Source organism: Ursus americanus, chromosome 9 (assembly GCF_024610735.1).
Source record: "Ursus americanus isolate L20-20 chromosome 9, mUrsAme1.1.p, whole genome shotgun sequence".
In the NCBI taxonomy this organism is placed as follows: Eukaryota; Metazoa; Chordata; class Mammalia; order Carnivora; family Ursidae; genus Ursus; species Ursus americanus.
Window position 1 is genome coordinate 59310212 of NC_142135.1, and position 14457 is coordinate 59324668.

The 14457-nt window shown below is 39.9% G+C and overlaps 1 long non-coding RNA gene across 1 annotated transcript; it reads right to left on the bottom strand.

The window, feature by feature from the left end:
• Positions 1-419: 419 nt before the first annotated feature.
• On the bottom strand, positions 420-14049 carry LOC148109477 (uncharacterized). The gene is made up of 3 exons (XR_015725651.1): positions 13232-14049; positions 2721-2878; positions 420-1988 (listed from the first exon to the last, which is right to left on the bottom strand). It is a non-coding gene; the product is annotated as an uncharacterized LOC148109477 (long non-coding RNA).
• Between the last annotated feature and the right edge of the window lie 408 nt (positions 14050-14457).

A 14457-nucleotide genomic window follows, 5' to 3' on the forward strand; every position in this document is an offset into this window, starting at 1 on the left:
TCCTACTTTTAACCCAGAAGTAGAAAATTTCAAGCACAGCTACTCCCAACTGCCTTCCAAAGCATGGGGTGCCTGGTATTAAGTCTTAATTCTTCAATTTCCTCTGACCAGGGTAAAAACAAAGGAAACCCTTTGTCTTCTTGTTCTGCATTATTTCCTATAACTAGTGTCTGGTTTTCCATTCAACCACACAGTGTCAGGGCACCAAAAGAACATGAATTTTCCGTGAATGAGCCCAATTTGGCTGCTTTTTTCTCCGGTTCTGAACTCAACACTCGACACCACTTAGTCATCCAGATCTCAAGAGCGCTAATGGACGGAGCCTCAACAATATGCTTTCTGCCCTAAATGGCTACTCTGAAATAGCTGAAAAAGTTGGGGAGGCAGAGACACTTCACCAAAGTTGCTCCCCAGTCCGACAAATGGTGCTGTTGAGTGGAGCACTCTCAATATCAGCTACTTTTAAAAAGACACTTATTTAATCAGTGTAGTGCTCAAGGAAGAGAGCAATGGCATAAATGCCAGGGGTTTGCACCAGGAGGCCCATTTGTCATATCTCACATCACAGAGGACTTTGGGTTTAGACTTTGACTTGATCCCCAAGTGAAGATATCCGTATAGACATTGTACTGTATGTGTAAAATGTGCATTTGTTAAATGTACACATTTAAAACAAACTAGAAGTTTCCTGTAATCTTATTTGGATGTTTAGGGTTGAAAAAGTAAAGGGAAGGAAAAGTATACAGCACCTACTACATGCCAAGCACCATTGTAAGCACCAGGTGAGTATTAAATCACTTCATCTTCACAGCCATCCAGAGGCAAAGACTATTATTATCCCCATCTTACAGATGAGTAAATTAAAGCATAGACTCGTTCAAGGTCACATAGTTAGTAAGGGGTGGTCCCCAGTTTCTAATTTGAGCTATCTAGATCTGGAGTCCATGCTCCAAACCAATACACTTCTTCCTACAGAAGTGGCTCTGAGAGGTCTTGACAATAACCTGTCTTCTGATGCTTTACCCTGGCCCCAAGGCAGGGTATTCTCATGGCTCAGGCATTTCCACTTGCTGGATGTGGCTGTGAGCCATGTGATGTTAACGACCCTCCTCAAACAATGATTTGATGATTGCTGGGCCCTATTTCTGGGTTTTAGGCTAAGCGGTCTCAAAGCATCATCTGAACAAGCAGTGGCCAACATTCACAGCAGCCACTCCTTGATTCTGTGGCTCATTGTCTCTCCCCAAGTTCCCCACTGCCCATCTCACCCAATGCTATGACATCAGATGTAGACATCTTTTCTCACTAGCTTATTGTTTCTCAGACCCAAAGAAGTTAGAGTCGAATTGGCATTAGTTTCATTGTTTTATCTTACTTAGGGAGAAACATTTAGTAAGTGAATGGGAATTTAAAAATATGCTTGATAGATATCATTGACTGGTACCAAATTATCTCTGATTTACCGTATATTTTAGGCCAAAACACAGTATCTAAACTTAAACATATTCTGTCTTTTACTTCTTCTTTCCCAAGGTGTGAAAGTTGTAACTTGTTCTTTAGAAAATTACTTAAACATAGACTGACACTTGGTCTCCTTTTTCCTCTTTCGTCAAGGCAAAATAATTACAAACAGAACTTTAAGCAATCTTGTACGCCTTGGGAACTTGGTCTTTCTTTCTGGTATCAGCTTATTCAGAGGTTATTCCCTTTGAGAAAAGCTAATGGTTCTTTTGATACGAGCAACTCCAAACCTTTTCCTTTATCCAGACTATGACATTGTCATTGAATATGGATTTGGACCACCATGTCTGCAGGTCGTTTTAAGCTGTTTTTAACATACCCTGTGACTGATGAGGAGTCAACATTCATATATCAAGCAGTATTAAAAATACAGCTATTTCCAGTTGACATGTATCAAGAGATTTTTCTATGTTCATACCCTTTGACCAAGTAATTCCACTTCGGGGACTCCATCCTAGGGAAATAACCTGAAATAACAGAAAAAACTTTATGCACAAAGACAGTAACCCAACTACCTAAACATCTTCCAAATATGGGAATGGCTAATAAACTATCCACTTAAAGGAATATTTTATAGACCCTGAAATATAGTTATGAAAATTTTATGACATGGAATATTTTTCTCAGGTTACATGGAAAAGTAAGACAAAAATTATATGTATGAGTTAATGGCCCTTATCAGGAACCCTGCAGAGCAAAAAAATAAGGAAAAAAACACTACCTCCCAGAGAAAGTGATGCGGAGCCCAGGCTTAAGGACTAGCAGGACTTCATCAAAAAGGCAAGAAATAAATACACTAGTCCCAGCCCAAGGGCTGTGGAAGAGCCTTTGGTCCTTGACACTCTCTTATATAAGGTGGGACTCAATAAATACTTATTAAATCAGTAAAGAATGAGAGCATACATGTTCGCTATTGCCTAATACAGTGCACTATATGAAACTGCTGATATCTAAGCACTGTGGCCAAGAAAAACAGCAGTTTCTTATGGTTCAATCCAACACAGCCAATGAGCCTCTACCACCACCTGTTGCTCAAGATCAGGATGAAATAATCTCTACCTCCCAAATCCCTCCCCTCCTTCTCTCTCTCTTACCCTCACTCTCACTTTCCCTCCCTTCCAGCCCTTCGTGGTCAAATACTCAGTCTGAAGAAAATCCAACTGGATATTTGACACAATATTGCCAAAAAATAAAAGTACCTGTAACCGACCTTTTCCCATGTTGCTGTCATCACGTAAACATATTTCAGGGCTTCAGCCAGAGAAGTTTGTGATTCTTACACCTTCTTTGTAGATCATTATGTGAGATGTAGCCATCATAGTCACTAGATAAGAAGTTGCTTCCAACACCCGACTACCTAAAGAGAAAACTACCAGATGACTTAAAAGCTATAGTGGCTTTTCTATTATAAATACGCTTCCTTTGCAATATCCTGAGATCATTTATTGTGGTCTTCCAATTAATTTGCTTTCATATACATAATGTGGGGAATATTGAATGGAAGGTCCTTGCTTACAAATAAAACATTTTTATTTCCCTCCCTTTTTCTCATCACAATCCCCTTCCCTGCTCCCAATTAACGAACAATAAACACCTTGTGTCATCTGGCCAGGGATGGGCAGGGAATAGATGTCAGGAGGCTTGGAACCAATTCAAAACAGTTGGGCAGTATTTTCAGTATTACAGGAAGCTCTCTGGCAACAATCTATTGACAAACATTTTTTGGCAAATAATCTACTTTTTCTTTCTTCTTTTTCCTTTTTTAGTCCCTTTACTACAAAGAATAAATATATAACTGTGTTAAATCACCTTCATAAAATTCTCACTTCCACCTTGGCCCTCTGCACAGTTAGAGTTGTTAGAATTAGTAGCCAGAAATGGGGTCCTGGTCTCACTCACTTTTTTTAAATAGGAAGCAAGCTGGGAAAATTATTCATGAGAACTGTGGGAGTAAAACAATGTAAGTTTCCCTCTGTTTTATGATAAGGTTCTATAACCAAAAAAAAGAATAACAAATAGAAAAAAATGATTAAAGAAATCAGTTGATTTGAACCCAGGGTGCGCTCTCAGCACTAAGGTCACGTTATATTCTGTCCTGCTTGCTACTGAGTTGATAAAGGTTAACTGGTAAGTTGTTCTGATCTGATATCATTTTGTTGAGAGAACTCAGAAAAAAAAATCTTTAAAAATAATTTACTTCTAGGGGCACCTGGGTGGCTCAGTCAATTAAGTGTTTGACTCTTGATTTTGGCTCAGGTCATGATCTCAGAGTCCTGGCTCAAGTCCTGAAGCAGGCTCCATGCTCATTGAGGAGTCTGCTTGTCTCCCTCTTCCTCTGCCCCTCCCCCTGCATGTGTGCTCACTCTCTTTCTCTCTAAAATAAATAAATAAATCTTTAAAAAAATCATGATAATTCACTTACAGAAAAAGGAGAGAAGGTATAAACCCTTCACATGTAAATACATACTTGTTTTCAGTGTCTATGTAAGCAAGACAATATCAAATCTTTTTTGTGAAAATAAACAAATCTAATTTTTATCAACTTTAATGTACATTCTTATACTCCTGTTGTCCAAAGACAGATGTGAGCATTACTGTGCTTTGTCCATATAAGGAGTCAAATTGAGCTTCACATCTATCCAGGAACTGACTTCATTCTGTTGTTATTCCAGTGACTTTGTTGGGATTTAAGACTCAAGACAAAATGAAAAAGTATACAGAGGATACTAAGATTATTGCACTCACCTGAAGACTTGTCACTGTAAAGTCACCTTATGTTCCAACTCAAAATGTCTTATTTCATAATTCATTTTATAGCAAGAGGACTCATTAAATCTTGCCCAGTGTTTTCATAGGGACTTTATTCAAACCTAGTGAGTGGCATTTTCTCCATTAGCAGCTAGGTATCTACATTTTCTCATTAATTTAATAATATCAAATGTATGACTTATAAAATCACAGGAAAGTCATTGAGAAATGCTCTGAAATAGGAAACATGATTCCCAAAAGCTAGTGCCTGTGTCTTACCACAGTGAATCTCTAGCCCTCCAAATACATAAAATGAAAACATCTTGTTACATGGTTACTAAGTTTGCTTCTGCTTCACCCCATAGGCATTTGTCCTATTTGGACATCAGTTTCATAAGCAGTAAAATGAAAATTATAACAAAACCAAATGAATTCTAAGTTGACTTCCAGTAATATTTTTGTAACTACATTTTCTTTCAGGGGTATTATTGATGCATAGCAACCTACAAGTTCTGGAGGATAAGATATAATGTCAGAGGTTAAGAATAGAATCAGAGGGCACCTGGGTGGCTCAGTCAGTTAAGCCACCGACTCCTGATTTCAGCTCAGATCATGATCTCAGGGTCGTGAGATCAAGCCCCAGGTTAGGCTCCACACTGGGCATGAAGCCTACTTAAGATTCTTTCTCCCTCTCCCTCTGTCCCTCCCTGCCATGGTCTCTTAAAGAAAGAAAGAAAGAAAGAAAGAAAGAAAGAAAGAAAGAAAGAAAGAAAGAAAGAAAGAAAGAAAGAAAGAAAGAAAGAAAGAAAGAAAGAAAGGAAGAAAGAAAGAAAGGAAGAAAGAAAGAAAGAAAGAAAGAAAGAAAGAAAGAGAATAGAATCAGAAAAAGTCACTGCTGGAACTGACACTAAAAATAAGACAAAACAGATGCAACTCATCATCTAGTACCTCATGTTATGAGGTAGTTTTCAAATGCGGTGTTCCCTGGGTTGTCAGTAACACGACTAACGTAAAGAGAGATGCAATCTTACCTGAAAATTTCACAAAATTGCAGATTGCCATAAGGTTGAACTAACTATCTGGTGGCTAGAAAAAAATCAGAATGTTTACAGTACTTTCCAAGGAAGAGGATGCCCCAGTTATAAAAGCCAGTGACAGGGTAGAAAGATAAACTTGGATTCCACCAACATTCATTGAACACCGGTGTGCCATCCATTGTGATTGGATCTTTCATATGTTAACTCGTTTCGTCCTCATAAAACTCTGTGAGATAATATTATCCCAATATTACAGATGAGGGGCATAGAAGTCCAGGGACTCTCCCAGATCACATACCTAGAGTCTGACCCCTCTGACCTCAAAACCCAATGTTTTTGAATCTATTATGCTTACTCTTCAGTGAATTAAAAAAAGCAAGATTTTTCTAACTACCTTAGACATGAAAAAACATGATTTCCCTTTGTTATAAGTTCATGCTTATAAACAATATGTTCCCCAGTGTTGGAGCAATTGCAAATGAGAATCCCCATGCACATATCTGTTTTGTCCATATAGATTACATGATTTGAAAGGTTTTTGATGACCAAACAAGTTGTATTAGGTAATGTGTGCTCTGTTACGAAATCTGAGTTTTACCAGAAGATCCAAAACTAGCAAGTGCTCCCAGTAATATTAAGAAATCATATAAATTACTAATGTAGCTGTGATGTTAATAAGCAATTCATTTAAATAAGAGGTTAGACACTTAAGCACTGTTTACTGCTATTAGGCCCTTAATTTTGGCTACCACACTGTATCTTGTCAAAGTTGGTCAGATAATGGGTCTGGGGTGTGTTCAAATCAGAAAGTGATCTGTGGATTACAGGCTCTGGCAGCTTGTACTTCAGGGTGTTTTAGGAAATGGGTGAAGACCTGGTGCTATGCAGGATATGCAATTTCATAAAATGATTGCTTTGGCAGAGGGGGGAAAAGATGGCAGAGGAGTAGGGGACCCTTTTTTCAGCTGGTCCCCTGACTTGACCTGGATATCTACCAGACCATCCTGAACACCCACGGAATCAGCCTGAGACGCAGGAAGATACATCTGGATCTCTACAAATGAACATCTCCAGCGCTGAGTATCAAGGTATGATGCGGGGAGCCGTGAATCCGCGCACAGATATCGGAAAATAAACGGAAGGGGGAGGGAGCCGCCATGCTCGGGCACCGGGAAGCGGTAGCCACCTGCACGGGGGACTTGCAGAGCAACACCAGCAAGAAAGCAGACTGAGACCGTGAGCCTGGGAACGTGCGTGTGACCAGACTGACAACCGGAGCTCCAGAGTGCTCACTGGAACCGAACTAAAACCGGGAGCTGGGGAGTGCGCGCCAGTCCAAACTGACAACTGGAGCTCCGGAGCGCACACTCGAACTAGACTGAAACCAAGAGCTCGGGAGCGCGCACGATCTGACTCAAAACCGGAGCTCCGGAGTGCTCATTGTAACCGGACTGATACTGGGAGCTCAGGAGTGCACTCGACCAGACTGAAAACTGGTGCCCTGGAGCGCGCCCAAACCACTGAAACAGAGAGCTCGGGAGTGTGCACAGGAACCGGGGGCAGCTGGCGGTGTTAGAAGCACAAAGGACAGAGACGCACCGGCCCTGGAAGTGAGGGCTGGGACACAGGCTGTGGGACGCACAACCCGGGATGCTGCAGGGTTTTTGGCAGCACTGATGGAAACAGAGTTAGAGTGGCCAGGAGAGCTCAGTGGAGAGCAGACTGCGATCTCTCTGTTCTGAGACAGAAGCTAGGATATGCCCACTGCTGCTCTGACTCTCAGAAGAGCCACAGAAAACCGCCAGGGAAAGCCGCCGGAGAACAAAAGCCCGGAAATACCGGTTCAAATTGTGCCCATCCCCATCCCCGCTCACAGGGGATGGGGCAACTCTACCCAAACAGGGTTGCCTGAATATCCACGTGCTAGGCCCCTCCCCCAGAAGGAAGGCTGAAAAATCAAGAAGCCCACATCCCTGAGGTCCCTAAAAACAAGTGCCCGCTCCCTGGGTCCTGGTCAATAATTTGGGCTCTGGGCATCCCCGCAACCTCTCCTCATCAGAATGACGAGGAGGAGAAACCCTCAGCAAAGAAAGGACACAGAGACTGTGGCCTCTGCCACAGAACTGATGGATATGGATATAACTAAATTGTCAGAAATGGAGTTCAGAGTAACAATGGTCAAGATGATGTGTAGGCTTGAAAAAAATATTAACGAAAATATTAACAAGAATATAGAATCTCTAAGGGCAGAAATAAGAGCGAATCTGGCAGAAATTAAAAATGCTATGAATCAAATGCAGTCTAAAGTAGACACTCTGACGGCCAGGGTAAATGAGGCAGAAGAATGAATTAGTGAATTAGAAGATGGGACAATAGAAGAGAAAGAAAAAATGGAAACTTGGTTCAAAAATAATCCAATCTCAAGAATGTAGTTATGGGAGATTACTGACTCAATGAAACATTCCAATGTCAGAATCATCGGCATCCCTGAGAGGGTGGAGAAAGAGAGAGGTCTAGAAGAGATATTTGAACAAATTGTAGCTGAGAACATCCCTAATCTGGCAAAGGAAACAAGCATTCATGTCCAAGAGGCAGAGAGGATGCCTCCCAAGATCGATGTGAACAGACCTACACCACGTCACGTCATAGTGCAATTTGCAAATATTAGATTCAAGGATACAGTCTTGAAAGCGGCCAGGGGAAAGAAAATCCTTACGTACAGAGGGAAGAATATCAGAATAACGTCAGACCTGTCTACAGAGACCTGGCAGGCCAGGAAAAGTTGGCAAGGTATTTTCAAAGCTCTAACTGAGAAGAACATGCAGCCAAGGATCCTTTATCTAGCAAGGCTGTCATTCAGAATTGATGTAGAGATAAGGACTTTCCAAGACTGGCAGAAACTGAAGGAATTTGTGACCACCAAGCCAGCCCTAAAAGAAATGTTAAGGGGAGTTCTATAAAAGTAAAAAGACCCCAAGAGTGATACAGAACAGAAATTTACAATCTATAGAAAGAAAGATTTCACAGGCAACATGACATCATTAAAATCATATCTCTCAATAATCACTCTCAATGTGAATGGCCTAAATGCTCCCATAAAACACCACAGGGTTGCAGATTGGATAAAAAGACGTGACCCATACATTTGCTATCTACAAGAGACTCATTTTGAACCTAAAGATACATCCAGACTGAAAGTGAAGGGATGGAAAACCATTTTTCATGCCAATGGACCTCAAAAGAAAGCTGGGGTAGCAATTCTCATATCAGACAGATTAGATTTTAAATGAAACACTGTAGTTAGAGATACAGAAGGACACTATATTATTCTTAAAGGATGTATCCAGCAAGTGTATATGACAATTATAAATATCTATGCCCCTAACAGGGGAGCAGCTAGATACACAAGCCAACTCTTAACCAGAATAAAGAGACATATAGATAATAATACGTTAATAGTAGGGGACCTCAACACTCTGCTCTCAGCAATAGACAGATCACCTAAGCAGAAAATCAACCAAGAAACAAGAGCTTTGCATGATATACTAGACCAGATGGACCTCATAGATATGTACAGAACACTACACCCCAGAACAACAGAATACTCCTTCTTTTCAAATGCACATGGAACTTTCTCCAGAATAGACCATATACTGGGTCACAAAACAGGTCTCAACTGATACTAAAAGACTGAGATTATTCCCTGCAAATTCTCAGACCGTAATGCTTTGAAACTGGAACTCAATCACAAGGAAAAATTTGGAAGAAACTCAAACACTTGGAAACTAAGAACCATCCTGCTCAAGAATGATTGGGTAAACCAGGGAATTAAGAAGGAGATGAAACAATTTTTGGAGACCAACAAAAATGAAAACACATCAGTCCAAAACCTATGGGACATTGCAAAGGCAGTCCTAACGGGGAAAATACATAGCCATCTAAGCCTTACTCAAAAGAATAGAAAAATCTAAAAATGCAGTTTTTATATTCTCACCTCAAGAAGCTGGAACTGGAACAGAAGAACAGGCCTAACCAACACATGAGAAGGCAGTTAATCAAGATTAGATCAGAGATCAATGAATTAGAAACCAGGAGCACAGTAGAGCAGATCAACAGAACTAGAAGCTGGTTCTTTGAAAGAATAAATAAGATTGATAAGCCACTGGCCAGACTTATTCAAAAGAATAGAGAAAGGACCCAAATTAATAAAATTATGAATGAAAGGGGAGAGATCACGACTAACACCAATGAAATAGGAAGGATCATTAGAAACTTTTATCAACAGCTTTATGCCAATAAATTAAACAACCTGGAAGAAATGGATGCCTTCCTGGAAACCTATAAACTACCAAGACTAAAACAGGAAGAAATTGATTATTTAAACATACCAATTAATTATGAAGAGATTGAAGCAGTCATCAAAAACCTCCCCAAAAACAAGACTCCAGGGCCTGACGGATTCCCCGGCAAATTCTACCAAATGTTCAAAGAAGAAATAATACCTATTCTCCTGAAGCTGTTTCAAAAAATAGAAACAGAAGGAAAGCTACCAAACTCATTCTATGAGGTCAGTATTACCTTGATCCCCAAACCCGAAAGACCCCATCAAAAAGGAGAATTACAGACCAATATCCCTGATGAATATGGACGCCAAAATTCTCAACAAGATCCTAGCTAATAGGATCCAACAGTACATTAAAAGGATTATCCATCACGACCAACTGGGATTCATCCCTGGGATGCAAGGGTGGTTCAACATTCACAAATCGATCAGTGTGATAGTTCATATCAACAAGAAAAGAGTCAAGAACCATATGATCCTTTCAATTGATGCAGAAAAAGCATTTGACAAAATACAGCATCCTTTCCTGATTAAAACCCTTCAGAGGGTAGGGATAGAGGGTATATTCCTCAATTTCATAAAAACCATCTATGAAAAGCCTACAGCGAATATCATTCACAATGGGGAAAAGCTGGAAGCCTTTCCCTTAAGATCAGGAACATAACAAGGATGTCCACTCTCACCATTATTATTCAACATAGTACTAGAAGTCCTTGCAACAGCAATCAGACAACAAAAAGGGATAAAAGGTATCCAAATCAGCAAAGAAGAAGTCAAACTGTCTCTCTTCACAGATGATATGATACTCTATATGGAAAACCCAAAAGACTCCACCCCCAAATTACTAGAACTTATAGAACAATTCAGTAATATAGTGGGATACAAAATCAATGCTCAGAAATCAGTTGCATTTCTATACACAAACAACGAGACTAAAGAAAGAGAAATTAGGGAATCCATTCCATTTACAATAGCACCAAAAATCATACGTTATCTCGGAACTAACTTAACCAGAGAGGTAAAGGATCTATGTTCTAGAAACTACAAATCACTCTTGAAAGACATTGAAGAAGACACAAAAAGATGGAAAAATATTCCGTGCTCATGGATCGGAAGAATTAACATAATTAAAATGTCTATGCTACCCAGAGCAATCTACACTTTCAATGCCATCCCGATCAAAATACCAATGACATTTTTCAAAGAACTGGAACAAACAGCCCTTAAATTTGTGTGGAACCAGAAAAGGCCCCGAATCGCCAAGGAATTGTTGAAAAGGAAACACAAAGCTGGGGGCATCACGTTGCCGGATTTCAAGCTATACTACAAAGCTGTGATCACAAAGACAGCATGGTACTGGCACAAAAACAGACACATAGACCAATGGAACAGAATAGAGAACCCAGAAATGGACCCTCAGCTCTTTGGGCAACTAATCTTTGACAAAGCAGGAAAAAACATCCGGTGGAAAAAAGACAATCTCTTCAGGAAATGGTGCTGGGAAAATTGGACAGCTACATGCAAAAGAATGAAACTTGACCACTCTCTCACACCACACACAAAGATAAACTCGAAATGGATGAAAGACCTCAATGTGAGACAGGAATCCATCAAAATCATAGAGGAGAACATAGGCTGCAACCTCTTTGACATCAGCCACAGCAACTTTTTTCATGACACATCTCCAAAGGAAAGAGAAACAAAAGATAAAATGAACTTGTGGGACTTCATCAAGATAAAAAGCTTCTGCAGAGCCAAGGAAACAGTAAAAAAAACTAAGAGGCAGCCCACGGAATGGGAGAAGATATTTGCGAATGACACTACAGATAAAAGACTGGTATCCAAGATCTACAAAGAACTTCTCAAACTCACTATACGAGAAACAAATAAGCAAATCAAAAAATGGGCAGAAGATATGAACAGATGCTTTTCCAATGAAGACATACAAATGGCTAACAGACACATGAAAAAATGTTCAAAATCATCAGCCATCAGGGAAATTCAAATCAAAACCACATTGAGATACCACCTTATGCCAGTTAGAATGGCAAAAATTAACAAGGTAGGAAACAACAAATGTTGGAGAGGATGTGGAGAAAGGGGATCCCTCTTACACTGTTGGTGGGAATGCCAGTTGGTACAGCCACTTTGGAAAACAGTGTGGGGGTCCCTTAAAAAGTTAAAAATTGAGCTACCCTATGATCCAGCAATTGCATTACTGGGTATTTACCCCAAAGATACAGAGGTAGTGAAAAGAAGGGGCACATGCACCCAATGTTCATAGCAGCAATATCCACAATAGCCAAACTGTGGAAGGAGCAGAGATGCCCTTCAATAGACAAATGGATAAAGAAGATGTGGTTCATATACACAATGGAATATTACTCAGCCATCAGAAAGGATGAACACCCACCATTTGTATCAACATGAATGGAACTGGATGGGAATATGCTAAGTGAAATAAGTCAAGCAGAGTAAGACAATTATCATATGGTTTCACTTATTTATGGAACATAAGAAATAGCAGGAAGATCAGTAGGAGAACGAAAGGAAGAATGAAGGGGGGTAAACAGAAGGGGGAATGAACCATGAGAGACTATGGACTCTGAGAAACAAACTGAGGGCTTCAGAGGGGAGGGAGGTGGGGGACTGGGATAGGCCAGTGATGGGTATTAAGGAGGGCGCATATTGCATGGAGCACTGGGTATTACACGCAAATAATGAATCATGGAACATTGCATCAAAAACTAAGGATATACTGTATGGTGACTAACATAACATAATAAAAAATTATTATAAAAAAAAAGAAAGAAAGTGATCTGTGGCTCTGCTAATAGTATATGCTATAGCAACTATGCCTCAAAATCCCTAGGACTTCAATATCAGAATGCTTCAGCAGCACAGGATCACTTACAGGTTTAACCAAAAGAAATGAAACTCATTATGCTAGCTAGCATCTTGCCTTGATTCTAGAGCACATAAGATAAGTTAGATTTGCAGAAATACTTAACACAGCTTATGGGCCCTTTTTAACAACTATTTTGGACATCTAGTCATCAAGTAGAAAACCATAGGCTAGCTGTTTAAAAGTTAATACATTGGTATTCTGTTCAAAAGTCACTGTTCTGGTTTATAAGTCAGTCATGTGCATTTCATTAGCACCTGTTAGTTCTTTAAGGTGCACAGTGATGGTTTAACTTTGGCAGGCTCTCTCTAGACAATTCTCAGTGGGTAATAATAGCAATTGAATGTTTTAATATCTCCATATAAAAACCATTTGCAAGATTCTATGACATAGCAATTAATTCCACTTCCAGGTATATATTCTGAAAAATAAAATCACTGAGAATAATGGAAAACTATCCAGTCGCCCAACAATGAGGAATTGTTTAAAATATAGTATATCATTCAACAAATTGTTGAGGGCTACTATGTGCTGGGTGATGAAGACTGAGTAGTGAACAAGACATATGGTTATTACATTTATGGAGCTGGAAAGATGTACGTTCCAGCCCCTATTGCTGCATAACAAACCACTCCAATATTTTGTAGCTTAAAATAGCAACTATGTTATTATGCTTACAGATTCTGTGGCTGAGAAGTTTGGACAAGTCATGAAGAAATGGTGTATCTCTCCTCCACGATGTCTGGGACCTCAGCTGGGAAGACTTGAAAGCTAGAGATGACTCCACAACAGAAGGCTGGAATTACCTAGAGCCTCCCTCATTCACACTCCTGGGCTGGGATGAGTCAAAGAATAGGATGGTCAACCGGAGCACCTGCATGCAGCTTCTCCACGTGATTTGGCTTCCCACCCCCAGCATGGTGGCCTCAGAATAATCAGAGCTCTCACGTGTCATCCCAGGACCCCAAGCATGAATATTCCAATAAGTGGCACCACTTTTTATGACCACGCCTTGGAAGTCCCACTGTAATCTATGAGCCAAAGCAGTTAGGCCTACCTGTATTCAAGAAAGGAGGAATAAGACTCTCCTCTTGATGTGAGGAGTAGCAAGATCGCACTGTGGAAGAACATGTGAGATGGGAAGTATTGTCATCTTTGGAAAATACAACGTACTATACTGTAGTAGTATGCTACTATTAATAGTTCTGGAATTATTTTTAATGGTGACTAATGCTTGTTGAGTACTTATTATGACTTCCAGGGACTATTCTAAGACTTTTATATGTATGGACTCAACCTTCAAAGTAGCCCTGGGAGGTTATATTAGCATTGCTTTCTTACAAATAAAGAATCACCACACAAAGAAATTATATAACTTGCCCAAGTTTGCACTTGTCATGGGGAGTCTGGATTTGAACCCACACAGTCTGGTTCCCTCATTCATAATGGTTATTAACAGTCACAATAATCCTAAGAAATAATATTATAGGTTATTTTTCTTGCTGTTTCTCTTTGCTTATTATATTTCTAAAATGGGAAAATAAAGGAGAATTTCCTTGAGGCTTTTCTTGTACTCTCACAGGTTTCTATATGCAGTGTTTTCCAAAGTGGCCAGATGAGGAGCACTGTCTGACACACTTGTTAAAAAGACAGATTTGGATCCCCACCCCAGACCCACTGACTTATAATCTCCAGGGAAGGGGCCTAGGTAATTGCATTTTTAGTAAACACTTATAAAAGCCAAGTTAGGAATCACTACTATATGGTATATTAATAGTTTGAGTTCTCTCAAATCCGTTTGGCTTTTCTTTTTCCTTCTCTTTGCTGCAGCTGTCAGGAACTACTCAAAAGAAACCACTCAACCGTATAACTAGTGATTTTATATAATAAGGAAGTACTTGCCT